This window comes from Podarcis gaigeae, assembly GCF_964106915.1.
Source record: "Podarcis gaigeae genome assembly, chromosome: 6".
Classification (NCBI taxonomy): Eukaryota; Metazoa; Chordata; class Lepidosauria; order Squamata; family Lacertidae; genus Podarcis; species Podarcis gaigeae.
The window spans coordinates 35,123,234-35,144,252 of NC_139682.1; positions in this window are offsets into that span (position 1 = coordinate 35,123,234).

The window sequence follows — 21,019 nt, forward strand, 5'->3', positions numbered from 1 at the left end:
AACACAAGGCTCACTTTCTCTATGCTTTTTGCATTAGTTTAGTTATATAACTGCCTGATGAGCATCCCCAGACCTTTTATAACTGACAGATGACTCCTGACCCAACATGTGAAAATTACAGATTTTCAAACTTTCTCCCTTCAAGAGGCCTTTTCCATACCAGCCTGCTAAGTCGCACATGGTGGAGGACATGCTCTGGATTGGAATGTGCAACTACAGTGGTACTTCGGGTTAAGAACTTAATTTGTTCTGGAGGTCCGTTCTTAACCTGAAACTGTTCTTAACCTGAGGTATTCAGGTTCTTAACCTGAGGCCTCCCACTGCTGCCGCCGCCGTACGATTTCTGTTCTCATCCTGAAGCAAAGTTCTTAACCCGAGGTACTATTTATGGGTTAGCAGAGTCTGTAACCTGAAGCGTCTGTAACGCGAGGTACCACTGTAGTTCAAACAAGGCACTGGCCAGAGGACTCTTAGGATTTAAAGTAATCCTGAGTGCACATCTTAGAATCCATACAACAATTCCTTATGGTTGCACATTGCAGGGCAAGACCAGCTGTAGTGGGCAAGCTGCCATTTTGGGTGTGTTGCTTTTAGCTGTTTAAGTAGAAACTTACTACAAGATGAATTAATGGTTAACAAACTTTATTTCTGATGATGCCTGGAAGCCTGCACAGAAACATTTCCAGTCCAACCACACCTCTGAGTCAGCTCTCCAGGAGTTGGCCTCCTGGGTCATAGCTGAGAGTGGGTGAGAGGTCAATGTGTGCCCAGAATACTGGACTAAATTCCTGTTCCCTTACAGCTTTGGCAAACTCCTGTTCAGCTTCCTTCCTGTTCCCGCTCTTCTATCTTTGACTTTGAAATCTTTTGCTAATATATGTACTGGAAACTCTGGCAAGTGAGCATCGCTAGCCAGGGATGGTGATCTGAGAAAGCTAAAAGTAAAGCAGCTCCTCTCAGAGCTGATGCTCAAATACATTTTCTAAGTAGCATGATTGCTGCCAATTTGTGGAAGTCTGCATCACTCTGGAAAGCATAGCTGCTTTTCTCCAAGGGGACAGATGCCAGATATTTAGTTGCTGATGCATATATTATGTTGAGAAGCTTATCCACCATTACTGATCTCCCTGAGACACATGTCCATAGAATCCAGATTTCCACAGAACACAGTCTGAAAAACGCTAGTGGAAAAAAGAGAGAGGAAAGATGTATAATAAGTAGTATAACTAAGTGGAGAGAAACTCAGGAATACGGATGGGGGGAGAAATTTGATTCTGCTTGCATTTAAAGCCGAATTTATCAAATTTGCACTTACCTAAACAGTCATCCTTCAAAATTTGCACTTTTCCAAATTTTGTGATGCATTCCCCAACAAATGTTTACAAAAATGTTTTACAAGAATATATTAGTGATGATAACACAAAAATGCATTTTATTAGAGAAACTTATGCAAAAATGTGTACATTTGTCAAAACTGCACATAAAAATGTGTTTATTGGGAGAAATTAACATGTTGAATAATTTTCATGAGGTTTTTAAAAAAATAAATCACAATTGCTGAATGTGAGCTGAATTTGAGATTAGAAAAATGATAAACTGAAAGGACTGAAATTGGCAGATCCTTCCATCCCTTCTCAGTACCTTGAAGGGAAATAGACTGACTGTGCTCTCTTTGCAACTTGCCCAGAGCAGAGCATGTAAGTCCACAGAACTCAATAAAGATCTTAACTCTATTCCGAAGCCTGCAAGTGCTGTGTCTTAAATGAAACAGTGTACATGCATCAATCTGGAGATTTTTTTTTAAGAAGATGAAAGGAACTTCCTGGATTACAGTCTATTCATCCATCACTCTCTGGTTTGCATGGTGTGAATTTGAATACTGCTGTATTTTGTTTGTGCTTGCATCATAAAGCACCTTGGATTTGAAGTGGTGGGTTACAGTTTCAGCTGCACAGAGGCAAGCTCGAGCATCAGTGTGACAATAATAATGTTCATTTGGGGCATCAGGTCTTTAAAAGCATTTGTATCTCTTCGTATGTTTGTCCCCTTTCCCGTTTCATACTAAAATGTTCTCTAGACCCCTCATTTCAGGTTAACAAGGCTGTTCAATTCCGACCAGGTTGTTTAATCCCAACCATTAAATAAGGTTGGCAAAGAGAAGATAATTAATCTCAGGATGGATCAAACTGAGTGATCACTGTGTCTGGGGATAAGTGACTCTTGGTGCAGTCAGCAGCCCAGTGGCCAGGCTCTGCCAGGGCCTATTTGAGTGAGCAGAGATCTGACAGCAAGATAATCAGCAATGGCTACTTAGAACGAGGATCTCCAAAGCCCTCATTTAGCAAAAGGCAAGGGATGTCTGCATTGCATCCTAACTCACTTCTATTTTATGGAATTTTGGTTTGTGGTGCTTACAGCAGCACACATCTATAGTTGACAACAGACACTTTGGGGTATCCCAATATTGGAGGTTTAGCCTCTAAGCACATTGTAGTCACTTGGCTTGGAGTGGCCAGTAGATTTGGCGAGTTTATGCAATGCCTGGAAAGTGTCTTTTCTCCATCCCTTCCCTTCCCTGCCTTCCCAAACATGCGGCAGAGCCAAATATTTTGGAAAGGAGCCACCAGCCTGTTTCCCTCGAACCTGCCAACAACAAGAACATTCTGACTCAGATAATTACCCAAATGTATTGTATTTTCCCTTCCTGCATTCTTGCATGCATGTGCACGGAAAAGAAAAGGTTTTTAAGAAACTTATTTCACATTCCATTACTTGGCATCATAATGCAATGCATCGTAAATTTAAAAGCAAATTGCTTTCTACAGTGATGCAGGCTTTCCCAAATTGGCAGCAATCATACCGCTAGGAAAATGTCTTTGGGCATCAGCTCCGAGAGGAGCTGCTTTACTTTTAGCTTTACTCAGATCACTATCCCTGGCGAGCAATACTCACTTGCCAGGGTTTCCAGTTTGTACTGTAGCAAAAGATTTCAAAGCCAAAAACGGAGTTGCTGGAATAGGAGGGAAGCTGAATAGGAGTTTGCCAAAGCTGTAAGGGAACAGGAATTTAATCCACTATTCTGGGCACACTTTGACCTCTCACTCACCTTCTCTATCAAAAGTTTTTGAGAAGAATATAAAAGCAAGCAGTTGGATTCTTGTCCATAAATCTCAGCTTCTTGTTTCTCATAGCAGCCATATCACATAGAATTATAGAATGCTAGAGTTGGAAGGGACTATGAGGATCAAACCTATCCATTCTGAAGGAAATCAGCCCTGAGTGCTCACTGGAAGGACAGATCCTGAAGCTGAGGCTCCAATACTTTGGCCACCTCATGAGAAGAGAAGACTGCCTGGAAAAGACCCTGATATTGGAAAAGATGGAGGGCACAAGGAGAAGGGGACGACAGAGGACGAGATGGTTGGACAGTGTTCTCGAAGCTACCAGTATGAGTCTGACCAAACTGCGGGAGGCGGTGGAAGACAGGAGTGCCTGGCGTGCTCTGGTCCATGGGGTCACGAAGAGTCGAACACAACTAAAGGACTAAACAACAACAACATGAGGATCCTCTAGTCCAACCACCTGCAATGCAGGAATATGCAGCTCTCCCATATGGGGATCAAATCTGCAACATTGGTGTTATCAGCACCATACTCTAACCAACTGAGCTACCCAGGCTCATTGACTCTGGAAAGCTCACAAGTAATGCATGACAGCAACACTTCTCATTTGTTGTTGTTTCCAAGACATTGTTCCCTGAAGCAAAAGACAAAATGGGACATACCTATTGCACATACAACTTTACCAGACCAAACCTCAGTCTACAGCCTGGTCTCAGTTGTCCATGATCCAATGACCTCCTGCTGAGACTACTGTGATGCACTCTATGTAGGGCTGCCCTTGAAGGCAGTTTGGAGGCTGGCCTCAGTGGAGAATGCAGCTGCGAGGTTGTCAAGTTGGGCAGGCTGATGGGACCCTGTATCACCACTCCTGAAAAGTCTGTGCTGGCTGCAAGTGAGCTACAGAGCCAAGTTAGGGTATTAACACTAGCATTTAAAGCCCTAAATCAGGCTTCCTCAAACTCGGCCCTCCAGATGTTTTTGGCCTACAACTCCCATGATCCCTAGCTAGCAGGACCAGTGGTCAGGGATGATGGGAATTGTAGTTTCAAAACATCTGGAGGCTGAGGTTGAGGAAGCCTGACCTAAATGGCTTAGGACCCAAGTATCTAAAGGAGCAACTTCCCCAACATCAACCATCTCAGGCCTTCTGCAGGAGAGACCCTCTTGATGGTGCTGCCTTTGGTGGTGATTCCCTATTTGTGGAAAGCCCACCCTGGTGAGATGCATCTTCTCCCTCATTATTGTCATTCAGGGTAAATTTAAAAACATTCTTGTTTACCCCAGACATTTATGGCGGATAGAAACTGGCTGTGGCAACCATTAAATTAATAATTGTAGGGGCAAGTAACTGCTTTTACATGTTTGTAAATTGATTTAAATTCATATATATATATATATATATATATATATATATATATATATAATTCATATATATATATATATATATATATATATATATATATATATAGTACAGTTTTGATGTTTGGCATCCTGGGCTTTTTAGGAGGAAGGGCAGGATACACATTTAATAAAATAATTCACTCTAACACTGGAAATGGGACAACACCCTCCACTGCACTTGAGGACACCAGGGAGCACATAGCTGTCAATGTTTTCCTTTTTAAAAGGGAAATTCCCTTATTCTGAATAGGATTCCTCGCAAGAAAAGGGAAAAGTTGACAGCTATGAGGGAGCATAGGGCTGGATGAACAGCAAACATAGCTCTGTAGCCCAACAGAAGAGAAGGGACAGTTGGTTCAAAAGCAATGGCAGTAGGGTGGGGAGAGCTGTCACTGCCTCCCACTGTCCAGCATTTGCTGTCTGAGGCAACTGCCTCACTCTTGCCTAATGGCAGGGCCAGCCCTGCTAGTGACTGGTATTCAGGGTTCTTCCTTTGATTCTGGATTCTATAGCCATTATAACTAACAGCCATTGATAACCATTATAACTAACAGCCATTGATAGACCCAACTTTAATGGATTTATCCAACTCCCTTTTAAACGGGTCTACAGTGGTACCTTGCGTTACAGACACTTCAGGTTACAGATGCTTCAGGTTACAGACTCTGGTAACCCAGAAATAGTACCTCGGGTTAAGAACTTTGCTTCAGGATGAGAACAGAAATTGTGCGGCAGCGGGAGGCCCCATTAGCTAAAGTGGTGCTTCAGGTTAAGAACAGTTCCAGGTTCAGAACAGACCTCCAGAACAAATTAAGTTCTTAACCCGAGGTACCACTGTAATTCCCTTTTGAAGTTATGACCTCATAAGGCACTGTGGCATGCTTCAGTGTCACAGGAAGGGGTGTTAACTTAATGGTAGAACAATTCCTTTGCACACAGGCAGTTGCGAGTTCAATCCCATGCATCTCCAAGTAGGGATGGGAAAGACTCCCTGTCTGAAACCCTAGATAGCCACTAGTAGTCAAAGTAGGCCATGCTGAGCTAGAGTGACCAGTGGTCTGACTCAGTATAAAGTAGCTTTCAGTGTCCTCTATTCAGCTGCCTTATGCCCAGGACCAGAACAATACTAAGGCAAAAGACAAGATGGTGGTTCTCCTCCCTATTTCCATGCGCAGCCTGACTGAACATGCAGTTGAACACTGGTGAAGGGATAGCATCCTCCACCACACCAGAAGGTGGCTTGGAGGATGCAGCACACTGGTTGGTGTGCTGAGACTGTAGGGTTGCAGTCATAGGTGTCTATACACAGCCCTAACGAAACACTCATCATGGGTGGGTATTCTCCAGACAAGACCCTCCTTATGAAGATGAAAGGATGACATGGTGATTGTGATCTTGTATGCTAGGCTAAATCACTAACAAGAGATGCCCTGCCAAGAGAGGAAAACAGGATTAAGAATTCTGCTCTTGCGATGCGGAAGAAATGTACTTTGGGTTTCAAAAAACTTTCCCACAGATATTTTAATCTGATGAATTGCTATTTACATGAGATGAATGAAATGCCCCAAGCTTCACATTGTGCTGCCTGAAAATGCACAAACATCAGACTGAATCTAGCTGTGATATTGCAACAGCTGATTTTTCAGACACCTGTTTCAGGGCTGACAGGTTCCCTGGTGCAGTCTGACTTCTTATTGTCTAACAAGCATTTAAAACGTGTCCCTTTCCACTCTTCTGGATGACCCCAAGGCATCTCCTGTTGTTCCCATCTCCTCAGCTTCCTGGCACTTCTCAGACTTAAATGCATTTATCTGCACAAGTCCCTTCCACAGTACAAACGCAGGGCTATGAGTCCCATGGCATTAAGTCAGAAGAAGCTACGGTGGTGTTCAGATTTTGTCACAGCAGGACTTTGCAGTCAAGAGTACAAGTGCCCTCACACCATCACATACAGGGCAAACAAATAGACTTTACTCTTGTATTGCAATAAACCAGTGGTGGGGAAGTTTTCAGCCTGGGGGTTGCAACCTTCTGAGGGCTACATGCTTGTGGTGGGTGGGTCCAGATGTAATAGTAGTAGGAAAAGTAAAAAGTTAAATTTTAAACTTTTATACAGTAGGCTATTTTCTACATAGGGTCACACACTCTGCTCTAACCTCCATCCAACAAGCAAGAAACAATACAAGAGTTCAATGACACATTCCAGTCAGGCAAAAACACTTGGGGTGCAAGGTACAACCAGTGAGGGGAGAGCCATAAGGTCCAAAAAAAGAGGCTTAGCGCCTTGGTCTGTGGTTCCTCACCCTGCAATAAACCAGCTAGGAGTTTGCATTTTCAGCTTCCAAAACTGCTGATCAGCCATTAGGCTGGGAGAGAGTGAGAGAGCACGCACAGATTTTTAGATTGGATCTGGGCACCTCCTTTCTTTCCTCTTCCTTGATTGGCCTTGTTCCTCTTAGGCAACCCAAAGAGGGGACTGGAATCATCCATTACAGGACACACAGCTTTCACTTGTGCTTGCAGCCCCCAAACTGTGCCTAGGATGTGTTATATATGCTCTTCTGTGTAGTAATTCTGGTGTTTCTTTTAGGCCTTTATGTGTCTGTGTGTACTTTTTCATGATTTTAAGTGTTTTGAGTGCTGTTTTTGATAGGGTTACATATTTAGTTTTTTGTTTTTTAAAAAACATATTCATATTGTTTGCTTTTAGTTGCATTTGTTTTAGTCTGTGCTGTGAGTTGCCTTGGGTCCTTCACTGGGAGAAAGTTGGGATATAAAATAAAGAAATAAATATTTTCCCTATGGACTGCATTGGGCCTGAAAGAATGAAATGCTGTTTTCTATTTTGGCAGATCTGGAAAGGTCCTCTGCCCCCTATTGTATAAATTCAAAATGCCTTCAACTCTACAATGACACACAGACATTTCCTGCTAAACTTCAATAATCCCTTACTTAACTCCTTTGTCATTTTGACTCAGCCTTTTGCCTACTATGAGATGGAACTGAAATGCTTTTGATGGGATTGATGGGATCACCTGACTTATGATGCTACTAGCTGTACCTAAAAAAGCTTTTCACCACTAACAAAGTGCATCATTTTTACTTAGTCTTGAAAAATGGGTGGGGGAATACCCTTTGGAATTCTGCTTGCCAGATGCTGAAATGTTTATTAATAGTATTTCGTTTTATTTTATGCTAGACACCTTCTAGATAAGGCATTCACAGCTCTGTTTTTTAAATGGAGCTGAGATTCATTCGTGTCTAGCATTCCAAGTTCTGTCCACCACTCCTAAATGGACTCTCCCTTTTCCACACCACAGCACATACTCATTTTCTTTGTTTGACAGACTTCTACTTCATATTCCTTATTTGCAAAGAGGGATTAGATGTCTTGGAGGCAAGGACTATGGAAGACCTATTCAAAGCCGAGAATATAAAAAAAGCAGTTCCAATCTAGCTGGGCTGTATGCCGACTGCATCATAACAGGATTGAATATTATTTCTCCTGCACCATTGCTGCTTTGTGATTAAATGCCATAAATATTTATGATTTATTATAGCTTCTTGGGAAGGGCTTTGCTTGTGATGGCTCATAGATCAGGGTAGCACTAAAAGAAAATAAAACTATGTAAAATTCTTTCCCAGCTGCTCATTTATAACCTACTACTACAGTTTATAGAAACCAGAAGGGAGCGACAGAAATGGAGTCATCTTGCTTCTTTTCCTTACCCTGATAAATGATGCTCCACGAAAGATGCACTTAATAGGAATCTTAGCTTCTACACATCAGTTACCACCTCCACTTGGAGTTACCGGAATAGCTCTTATTAAAAGATCCTATAGAATGGTAATCACTTGGGAAGCAATTTCTGTGAGCTCTTCTCATATATTTCAGCAACAATGTATGGGGAAATATTCCATAGGAAAGACACACAAGGGATACCCTGAATGATGATAAACTGAGAAGGCAAAAAGTACATCTATGCAAGATTCCTGCATCTTGAATTACCGGTAATTTTAGCCACAAGAAGTGCCCTGCAGGATCAGTCCAAGGGTCCATCTAGTCCAGGCTTCTGTTCCCACAGTGGTCAACCAGATCCCTATGGGAAGCCCCTGAGCAAGACCTCCGGCCTACAGCACAACTGGTATTCAGAGGAATACTGCCTCTGATACTAAAATTACCACATGGACAGCATGACTAGTAGTCATTCATGGTCTTATCCTCCATAATTATGTCTAAAGCCATTTTTAAAGCCATTCAAATGCATGGCCATATCTAAAACTTGTGGCAGTGAATTATTCAAGAAGAATTTTATTTTGTGTGTCCTGAATCTTCCAGCATTCAGCTTCATCAGATATCCCCAGGTTCTATTATTTATTTATTTATTCGTTAATTCATCATCATCATCATCTCAGTCAGGGTTGTGGATTTGAGTCCCAGCTTGGGCAAAAGATTCCTGCATTGCAGGGAGTTGGAGCAGATGACCTCATGGTCCCTTCCAACTCTACAATTCTATGGCATCCTAATATTATTGTTATCATGTTTATTTGTATTCTGCCTTTTTCCCTGTCAGAGACCCAAGGCAGTTCACAGGTAAGAAAGGAGCAGCTAAAAACAGAGTAAAAAAAAATCATGAAAAAACAATTAAACATTAATAGGATTCAAATAGTATATAATATCTATTAAAACATACTGATAATTACCATAAAAACATCAACAGCCCCTTCCTTTAAAAGGAACAGTATTATGGGAAAGAGAGAAAACCTCTCTAGCCACATTCTCCACATCATGCATAATTTTACACACCTCTATCATGCCACCACTTACTTGCCTTCCTTCCCCAAACCTAACCCCTCAAATGTTGCAACCTTTCCTCATAGAGGAGTTGCTTCAGTTCCTTAATAATTCTGGTTGCCCCTTTCTGATCATCTTCTAACTTTATAATATGCTTTTTGAGGTGCAGTAAGCAGAATTGTACATACTGTCCCAAGTGTGATGACTTCACCACAGATTTTTATAATGGCCTTGTGATACTGGCAGTGTTATTTTCAGTCCCTTTCCTACTGATCCCTATCACGAAATCCGCCTTTTCCCTTCAGATGTTCCAAACCTGCTGTAGATGTTTCCAATGCTGTTCCACCGTAATGGAGAAGCTAGTAGCACCACTGGACATTCAGAAAACTGTTACCCTCTGTAATTTGAAAGGGAAGGTGTCCAAAGCATTACTGAAGGAAAATACAAGGAAAATTGGAGACATAGCACAATAAATCTCAAATACAATCACTCACAAGGGGAGTTGCACAAATACAAACTCTAAATTTCTGGAGAGCCTTGTGTGGGTTTCTTCTCTGCTGGAAGGCTCTGTGAGGCTACGCCAGCCTTGTTCAGGAACACTGAAAGCTAGATTTCATTTTTAAAAGAGATACCCCTGAGCTAGGCAACACTGTCGTTCCAAGAGAACCAACACACTGCTAACTAATGTATCTTGCTGCTGCATAATTCATGCCCTTTTAGCCGTGGATAAAAAACTTTGCAATTGCTAATGTGTGAGTGTTTATGAAGGCAGAGGCAGTCAGAAGAACCTGAGATTTGGTTGGCAAAATCTACTGTGAAAGAGCCAAGTTTTCCTTCTATAAGCAGATTAAAAAGTCTCTTCTCCCTCCACTCTCATATAAGTGGATGCACTTGGCACATCGTAGCTAATAGCCTAGGTTGTTCTCTCAAGGCAGATGTGCTAATTACACATCCTGGAGAATTCAAAGAAAGATGATAGAAGGTGGTGCTGGGGAGGGAAGTGCTGGAAGGTGTCATTTCCCATTCTGGCACAGCAACGCTGCATTTCCCTTGAGAAACTAAAGCTTTGGATTGACATGCCTGTATATCAATAACCAGCAACAACAAAAATTAAGCGAAACCTTGTAAAATTAGATTGTTCATCTGCTAATATTAATGGAAGCAGCGTCTCCCCAGAACGGGATAGTTTCCAGAAGAGAGATGTTAGAAGTCAGTCCTTCTTGGAACACTTGCTCTCTAATCCGAACTGTGTGTGGACTGGAGACAAGGTTGTGCTCGCAACAGTGAATAAAATGTGCCCTGCACATAGTTAGAGGAACTTGCCTTAATTGTTACTTCACATGTTCCCAGATTAAACTGTGGCACAAAAACACAAATCCCAAAGCTCAGTGAATTCCAGACAACCTCGGCACCATCCACATGGGCAGAAAACCAAAGAACACAGGGTCATTTGAGAACTTTGCCGCTTGTCACACAACTTACATTATGCCTTCTACACCACACGTAATTAAGCAATGCATTTAATGTTAATTGTTTTCCTTTTACCTCACATGTCTAGGGTCTTTTAATTTACAGTACCTTTTAGTTAATTCTATTCATGGGTACATGGGTGACGCTGTGGGTTAAATCACAGAGCCTAAGGCTTGCTGATCAGAAGGTCGGCGGTTCGAATCCCCACAACTGGGTGAGCTCCCGTTGTTCGGTCCCTGCTCCTGCCAACCTAGCAGTTCGAAAGCACGTCAAAGTGCAAGTAGATAAATAGGTACCGCTCCGGCGGGAAGGTAAACGGCGTTTCCGTGCACTGCTCTGGTTCACCAGAAGCGGCTTAGTCATGCTGGCCACATGACCCAGAAGCTGTACACCGGCTCCCTTGGACAATAAAGCGAGATGAGCGCCACAAAACCAGAGTCGGCCACGACTGGACCTAACGGTCAGGGGTCCCTTTACCTTTATATCCATGCTATTTAATACACCATTTTCCAGGCAGACCTCACAAAGTAGTTTATGTAAGGTTGTGACAATAGGCATAGGGCACCTGCTCACGCCACAGGATTTCTCATTCCTCTCCACCCCACTGCAGCCCCCTACATGCCTCCCAAATATTCTCTGGAGGGTTGGAGGACTGTTCAAAGTAGATTTGGCGATGCACAATGGGGCGGGGAAGCGAGGGAGAAGAAAACCCCAAAGTTCCATGGCACAATCTGACAGATAGAATTGAATGTCACCCAGATGTTTTTAAACTCTTGCACCCAGTTTATTTCCCCCTAACAGGCTTTGTGCTGGTTTTAAATTGATACTCTTTCCTGCCAAGGAAAATGATCCAGGAAAAGGCTTTCTGCCCTAGATGGTTTTTACTGGTCCGGGAAAGCAGTAAGCAGGAATTAATGAAAGAGTTAATGGGTGACATATAAATGTAATAGGCAGAAATACATTTTTTTTTCTGGTTTGCTTTCTTTGGGCACATCATTCAGTCTTGGCCTAAGTCTGTACAATGGGTATATTAACATCCTATCTGATATGAGTGCCATCAGTATGAATGACCTAAAGTTGGAGCTATCTGATCCTAGACTGGACAGGCTTTGATACCTCCTCTGTAATAGGAAGTAGTGCCCCATGATATACTGCAATACTGTTAAGGTGCTTCTACCCTATTTTCTCAAAACTACTTTGCTCTACACTTGCGCCTTCTCCATGCTGCATTAACCACCTGCTCCTTTTCAGTCTGACTGGAGCAGCACAAATTACCGCAGGACACAGTGGCCCAGTATTCTTTGCAATGCTGCAGGGGATTCTAGAGAGGCATCTCTCAGCATATTCTGGCAAACCAAGCTGGATGATCAGAGTTAAATTAAATTATGTACACTATTGCCATTTTGTTTGTGCAACCATAAACTAAACAGCAGAACCTGTGAATGTCTCATGCAATTAGAACTTGAATAAGCAAGTGGAATCCACTGCAATATGCTACAAATTAATGAATTGGTTCTCAATTAGAATATAGTTATGCTTCCGGCTCGAGAAAATGGACTTTGCCAGAGGGGTGATTAAAACTGCTCTTTACTGCAGCAGTGAATATCAGATGTGCAGAAAGCTATCCTCAAATACAAACTCTACATTTCTGGAGAGCTTTTTGTGGGTTTCTTCCATGCCGGATGACTCTGTGAGGCTATGCTTAACATGAGCCTTAAGATTATTTAACTAACTGTACAATTTAAGGTTGCACCACTAGCCTGATGTTCTGTAATATAACTACGGCAGGGCAACCAGTGCCCTTTTCCTGAGTGCAACCTAGGCAGGGTAATACAGTGGTACCTCGAGTTACAAACGCCTCAGGTTACAAACGCTTCAGGTTACAAACTCCGCTAACCTGGAAGAGTTACCTCGAGTTGAGAACTTTGCCCCAGGATGAGAACCCGAGGTATGACTGTATATACAACCCGAGCCTATGACAGGGGATCACAGCATTAACATGTCAAGTGCTGATTAAATTCTAACACACCCAGCAATTTAGGGGAATCTGTCACCCACCAACCCTGGCACCCACAACTCATAACAATACATCCTACAATGTTTCCTGTTCTGTATGTAGTTTTTCAGTTGCCTTTGAAGGTGGTAAATGAAAAGCCAGGTACTGGTTTGTTCAGAGTCTTAATATGGGCGGCAGGACCAGGCGGAGGGGCAGCACTAGAGCTTCTCATTGACAGAGAGTCAACACAGCAAAGCATGCTGTGAAGAGGTTTTTTTAAAAGGTCAAAACTGGTAGAATTAATCATAAGCTAAAAGGTGTTTTTTTTAAAAAATACCCATGTGTTCATCAACCTACATAATGCTTGAATTACATAACTTCAGCAAATTTTATCAAACAAATTAGTGTTAATAAATGCATATACTGTAATAAGATTTTCACTATCACAAAGGGACTGGACTTCACAACTGGCTAATGGAAGCTAATGCTCGATTACTAATTTCAGCACAAAAATTAGATCCTTGGTTTTATACTAGAGTTACGCAACCTACTTCTGGAAATAGCTGGTTGTGTTTATAATTTTAACTTCTACTTTGCCCTGGGGACTGCAAGTCTGTTTAAGGAATCCTATTGATATTTTAAAATCTGAGAGTTAAAGGGCAGCTTATCCCCAAGAGATATCAAGGAATGCTACCTTGAAAGGTTGAGAAATAAGAACAGACAAAGATTCTTGTACCTGCAGGAAACAGCCCAAACTAGACCTGTTACAGAATTCTAGAACTTTGCTTGGATCATCCATCTGGGACGGGTTCTGATTTACACTTTGGGATAAATCACTTCTATAACAGCTCACAGATCAAGAGTACAAATATTTGACAAATACGGTATTTAACCCAATCTGCATTAAACTTTTCTCAAATGTTTCTGGCCAGGGCAGACCGGATTTTAAAAAATAAACTAATAACCACCTCAGAACAGATAAAAACAACAGTGAAAGGTTTGGGACGGCATGAAACATCATTCCAGGAAGTGGCTTGGCTTTCTTCCTTCTTTCTGGGCCAGTAGCTTTGTGAAATGTGTTGCATCTTTGCAGCTGAGCTAGCAGCCTTCCCCAATGTGTTGTAAAATTAACTAAATGGCCTTCCGAAGCATTAAATAGAAGACAGCTTTTTGCAAATTGCCTGTAGCCCATCAAAGTGTGCGGGGCCTGGAAAAACGGATTTGCCACGCTTGGAACCAGATGTGTGAAAGAAGAATGCTGCATAGAAAACCCCAACACATTATCCAATGCCAAGATATTAAGAGATAATTTTCAAACACACCAAAGTCCCATTAGCTGTTACTTAAAAACTGCAACAGTATTTACCCGAGGGGTATTTTTTCTCATGAAATCTGTGACTCAAGATGGATCAAATTACAGTCACCACAATTCAGCACAATCTAGATCAAGGGTCAGCAAACTTTTTCAGCAGGGGGCCGGTCCACTGTCCCTCAGACCTTGTGGGGGGCCAGACTATATTTGGGGGGAGGGTTAATGAATTCCTATGCTCCACAAATAACCCAGAGATGCATTTTAAATAAAAGCACACATTCTACTCACACACAGATTCCCGGACCGTCTGTGGGCCAGATTTAGAAGGCGATTGGGCCGGATCAGACCCCTGAGCCTTAGTTTGCCTACCCATGGTCTAGATGTATTGATGACATGGATGAGGGTGAATATGCATCCTTTGGCAAAATGGATGCCAGAGTGGGGCATGGTTAATGTTATATTTACAACCCAACCTTCTTCTGTTATGGTACAGAAGGTGACATAGGTGTGGTTCCCAGGTGGTCTCCCATCTGTGAAATCTATATGAGAAATGGAGGATTGTGTGCACTCTTCCTCCACCTTCCACACTTCTCTTGCCACATAAAAAAGCAATGTTTATCACCCAGCTGTGTATCACCCAGCAATGTGTATCACCCAGTTGACCACCAGTTTTATGTTCTAAAATAATAAGAATAAGAATTATTTATTATTTATACCCCGCCACCTCCCTGCAGAGGGGAAGGGTCGCGGAGAAGTCCAGTTGTACCAGGGAGTGATCTGACCACGGCACTTCTTTTGTTTCACTTTTACTTAATGTCAGATTACCAACATCCGTAGAGGTAAACACCAGGTCTAAGGCATGTCCGTGGCTATGAGTTGGGCCAAACTTATTCTGAAGTCAACATCTCCCAAATACATGATCCAACTAAAGGGGCTCACTCCATATCAGGCTTAAGAAAATAATGCCTGACGATACTCAGGGAACAAAAGAACAAAATGATTGTGATGCAAAATAATGCCCATATGTACCACCACGAAAAACAGACCACTTGTGCTTACCCTGCTGACAGTGAGGCTGGTGCCCATTGGACCGTTAGGGTGGAAGGCAGAGAAACCAAAAGTAAGTGGAGCCAGAACCAATGACAGGCAGAACCAACTAATTGTAGTTTTGTCCTCCTCTCTTCTGAATACTACCAGGGCAAAACTGAGACTAAGGAGAAAGCTAACAGGCAGTGCCACCCTCTGTAGGGGTTATAAGAAATAAGGTAGTCAGGTGGGGCTGGCTGCGGGTGGATCAGTGCCTCATTTACCCTAATGGAGAAACCCCCACTGCTGATGCAGTAAGGAATCATTTCCTAAAGCAGTAACTGTCTTCTGCACATTATTGGGAACAGTTTGAATGATTGAATCAAGATAGCATGGCTGAGCAACAGCCTTGCAAGGAATCTACGTGTTGGTTTTATCAGGACGGTCCTGACAAGTGTGATTTAGCACTTAACAATCCCGTTGCTACAGCAACATAGCTCATCCTCTCTGTTTGCTGAGTAACCTGAAGGGCACTGGCTTCTACTGAGTCCAGTATACTCTCTGGAGGGCCCCAGCAGCTGTGAGCTTCCACAGCTGGGGAATTTATACTGCTGCTCCAGAATGCTTCAGCAGGATCACCAACTGAGTGGATTAAGGGGAGGGGGGGAGGCTCTCCTGCAAATCCCTTAAATTAATTGGATAGCTAAACACTTGGCACTAGTAACATTGTGTCATTCTATATACAAATTGTAGCTTAAGTTTAAAAATTTCATCTGCAAATTAAAAAAAACTAATTGAAATGTAGGCTGCTTACAAGATAAATCTTTTTGTACTAATTATCTTAATTATAGGCTTTTAATGGCAAGTCACAGCTGAAATAAAAACATATGTAAATGGCAACTTATAATGATAGCCGCACCTGGTAGTACTTGTGCATAGTTAATAGGAACATTAATGAGTAGATCTGAGAAAATGCATACAAATGTAGGTAGAGTCACATGAGCTGTGATACAGTTGTATGTAGCTTTAATACCAAGTCTAAATATCAGGGTTGCATTTAAACATCATTGCCAAGGTCATAATTAACAATAAACACATTGCCCATCCACCTTCTGCAGTTTTTAAAATAGTTAGTTTCACCAACTATATCTGTTGCACTCAAGTCAATAACAGAACCAGCTTTTCTTTCCATTTTTCAAAAGGTTTTTTCCCCTTAAAGCTGTGAAGAGTTTGGAACTTATGACATACAAAATCTCAATTACAAAATGCTTACCTTATTTTTAAAAAGTGATATCTAAATGCCAAATGACAGAGCTTCTCTGCACCTTTAATAGTTGTGCTATCATACAAACAACACCTGCTATAAAGTCCTCTTCTGCACAACAGGGGCACTGTTCTCTTTTGAATCTAGCCTCATGATTCTGATGCATCTACAAGAGATTTCTGAACACTGAGGTATCTGACTTCTCCTTTAGAACTGTGAAATATACTCAGAGTCGCAAAGTGATTTCATGCTCTTTATTCAGCTCATAGTGGTGAGGAGGAATGAATGAATGTCCCCTCAAAGTATCTGCTTTATATACATTATTTACACAATGGGCTGTACATGATTGGCTAATTCTGGAATTCTACTGTAAGCCAATCAGGTTGTGGATTCACTTCTATTTGGAGCATGATTGGGTGGTTCCTGCCAACCAATCATATTGCTGCATTGTTCTAGAACCAATCAGACTGCTGCATTCTGAATCCTATTGTTCTAGGACCAATCAGACTGCTGCCTTTTGGATCCTATTGTTCTAGGACCAATCAGACTGTTGCAGTTTGGATCCTATTCAATTCAGTACATAACACCCCTCCCCTCTAAGTTCCAGTCCTGCCTGGGAGGTCGCATTCATAGTCCTCAAGGTACGCCGGAGGCCTACGTGTGCGTTGCGGCCTGGGGTGTTCCCTGGTCCGGGGTTCAGGTTCTGGCTCGTGTTCCTAGGATGCTGGCTGTGATGGGGCTGTTTGGTCTGGTGCAACCTGCTCGCTCAGTCGTAGTTCTGGTTCTGGTGTCCTTTCGGCCTCACGGGTCCTCTCTGTATTTACTGATTCTGCCTCTCCTGCTTGCCCCTGCTGCTCTATGGGCCTCACTGCCCCACTGTTCCCTTGGGACTCCCTTGACCTGTCCTCCTCCTCCTGGTTTTCTCCCGGGAATCGTCGCCGTATCTGGTCGCAGTGGCGGTGCCAGCATTGCCCCCCATCTGTTAGCACCTCGTACGACATGGGGCCAGTGACCCTGGTGACTGTGGCGGGTACCCATGCAGGGCCTGCCCCAAAATTCTTTGCGTACACTGGGTCCTGGGCCTCGAAGGTCCGGGGGTTCCTGCCTTCCCCCACCCCTACCTCATCCTGAGCTCTATCGGGGTGAAGGCGGTCCAATCTGATTGCAAGGTGGCGACCCATTAGTAGTTCAGCGGGGCTCCGGCCAGTCGTTGAGCTGGGGGTGCTGTGCTGTGCTAGAAGGAATGTGGCAAGGCGGTACTCCTAATCCTCTTGCGTCATGCGGCGAAGGGTGTCCTTGGTGTTCCGCACCATGCGTTCTGCTTGGCCATTGGTGGCTGGGTGGAATGGCGCCGAATGGATGTGGCGGATGGCGTTCTGCGCTGTGAAGGTTTGGAATTCTCCTGACGTAAATGCAGTCCCGTTGTCTGAGACGAGAGTGTCAGGGAGTCCGTGGGTTGCAAACAGCCGGCGTAGTACCCGGATGGCTGCGGACGTAGAAGTGGACGGTACCAGTGCGACTTCCAGCCATTTGGTGTAGGAGTCCACCACTATGAAGAATGTTTTCCCCTGAATGTTTTCCCACATGCAGGCGTGACCATGGTGCTCGGGCGGACTCCCAGGACTGGACTGGGGCCCTTGGGGGATCTGTGCGGGATTCTTGGCAGGCCTGGCAGTGTTTGACCCAGGCCTCTATCTCTCCGTCGATCCCCGGCCACCACACATAACTCCTGGCAAGGGCTTTCATTCTTACTACCCCTGGGTGTGTCTCGTGTAGGGCTGTGAGGACCCTTTTGTGGAGGGGCTGGGGAACAACGACCCTGCTTCCCCATAACAGGCACCCCTTGTGGGCTGACAGTTCATGTTTGCGGGTTGTGTAGCCGGCGAATTCTGGCCTGGGGCTGCTGCTGGGCCATCCCCTCCACACCCAGTCCAGGACCCGGGAGATGACCCTATATTTCTTGGAATGGTGTGCAACTTCTTGTGCCTGAATGGGGCGGTCGGGAAGCAGCTCCAGGCTCATAACCTCTTGTGCAGGTGCTGGGTCGGGGCCTGTTTCCGGTAGTGGTAGCCTGCTGAGGGCGTCCGCATGGCCCATCGCCTTCCCAGGGCGGTGAATCAGTGCATACTGGTAGCTGGCAAGGAAAATTGACCACCTGAGGACGCGAGGAGACAGCACTTGGGGGGTCTGCTTTTCGGGGGCAAACAAGCCCAGCAACGGCTTGTGGTCAGTCACCACAGTGAAGGGCCGCCCGTACAAGAAATCATGGAATTTTTTTACTCCCTTCACGATTGCCAGACCCTCCTTGTCGATTTGCGAGTAGTTCCGCTCGGTTTCGTTGAGTGTCTGGGAAAAGTATGCCACCGGTACCTCTCTTCCATCCGGGAGTTGGTGTCCCAGGACAGCGCCAATGCCATAGGGTGAGGCGTCGCATGCTAGCACAACTGGCAGCCTCTCGTCGAAGTGTGCCAAGACCGAGTTTGAGACAAGCAAGTCCTTGACTGCCTGGAATGCGGCCTCCTGGCACTGGCCCCACACCCAAGGAGCCCGCTTGTCCAGGAGTCTGTGTAGGGGCTCCGCTACCGCCGCCTTGTGGGGAAGGAAGGAATGGTAAAAGTTCAATAGTCCCAAGAAGGCCTGAAGTTCAGTCTTGTTCTTGGGCGCTGGGACATCACAAATGGCCCGTACCTTGTCCCCAGTTGGGTGGACCCCTTCTGCATCCACCATAAATCCCAGAAAGTCCACCTGAGGCACTCCTAGTAGACATTTTTCCCGCTTCACCTTGAGACCCGCCGTCTGGAAACGGTGCAGAACGGTGCGGAGGCGGTCCTCAAACTCCTTGGGTGTGGGCCCGGCAATCAACACATCATCAAAGAAGGGGGTGACACCAGGAATCCCTTTAAGGAGAGAGTCCATTAGATTCTGGAATATGCCTAGTGCCACGCTGACCCCGAATTGCAGCCGCTTTACCCTGAACGCTCCTCTGTGCGTCACAATCGTCTGTGCCTCTGCTGTAGCCTCATCTACTGGCAGCTGTTGATATGCTTGGGCCAAGTCCAGCTTGCCCAAAAATTTCGACCCAGCCAGGGTGGCAAGGACATGGCTGACCACTGGCACTGGGTATGCATGGGCCGTGAGGGCCTTGTTTATGGTACATTTGTAGTCTGCGCAGATGCGGACCGAACCATTAGGCTTGATGGGTGTGACGATTGGGGTTTCCCAGGGGGCATTAGGCACCGGCTCCAGCACTCCTTGCTCCACGAGTCAGTCCAATTCCTCATCTATATGGGGTTTCAGGGCGAACGGGACCCGGCGGGCCTTGAGCCTGACCGGTCGTACTGCAGGGTCAAGCTGTAGAGCAATGGGGGGGGCCCCGTATACTGTCCCAATTTCCCATCGAAAACCCCCGGAAATTCCTTGCATATGGCGTCCACGTCCACTTGTAAGCTCATGTGGTTCACCCCGGTGATGGCTAGCCCCAGTGGTCCAAACCATGCCAATCCCAGTAAGCTAATGTAGGGGCCCTTGACCACAAGCAAGTCCAGTTGCCGCGTCCGCCCTCTGTATTGCACCCTGAAGGTCCCCACCCCCATTGTGGGGACCTTACGTTTCTGGAAGTCCCGGAGGGTGAATGGGGCCGGCCTGAGTTTGGGACCCCCAGTAGGGCACAGTTTCCTTAAGGTCCTTGCCGAGATTATGGATAGAGTTGAACCCGTGTCAAGTTCCATGCGGCATGGGGCCCCCTCTATCCGTACCTCTACATAAATTTTCTCTACGTTGGGGTGGGGCAACTGGTATACCTGGAAGTCTGTGAGCTCCGTTGAGTTGCCTTGGTGCGTTGGGCCCCGGGACCTGGGGCTCTTGGATTGGTCATCTGATGCCTGGTGTCGGGTGGGCCGAGCCTGACACACCCGGGCGATGTGTCCCAATTTTCTGCACTGCCTGCACTCTGCGTTGCGGAAACGGCAGGTCCTCCTCTCGTGACTTTCTCCACAGCTTGCGCAGTTCCCTCCTTCTCGTTGAGGCAGCTGTGGTATGTGGGCTGCTTGAGTGCGCTGCTGTACTCGGTGCACCTCCTCCCTGTCAGATCCTGAGTTGTTGGTGAGGTCTTCGTGGTGGACCCTCGGTTGGGACGGCTGGCTCGGCCATGCCTCTTGCGTCGACCTCTCGGCAGCTTCCATTGCCAGGGCCTCCTCCAGAGTGACCTGGAACGTTAGGTTCTTCTTAGCGTAGAGGCATCGTTGCAGCTTCTCATCCTTCAGGCCACCGACGAGGCGGTCACGAAGCATGTTTTCCAGCTCTGAGAAGTTGCAGAACCGGGCAGCTTGGCGGAGAGAGGTCACAAACCCAGTTATGGTTTCCCCAGGGGCTTGCCGCTTTGCGTAGAAGGCATTTCGACGAGCCACCACTGAGGGCTGTGGCGAAAAGTGCCCCTTCAGCTGTTCCATTATTGTTTTGTATGGAACAGTAGCGACATCTTCAGGTGCAAGGAGAGCCCGGGCGATTTCAAACGTCTCCTCTCCGCAGACGCTGAAGAATATTGCCCTCTTCTTGGCGTCTTCTTCATCGGTGATCCCTTTGGCTTCTAGGAGGAAGGTGAAACGGGAGGCGTACACTTCCCAGTCTCCAGATG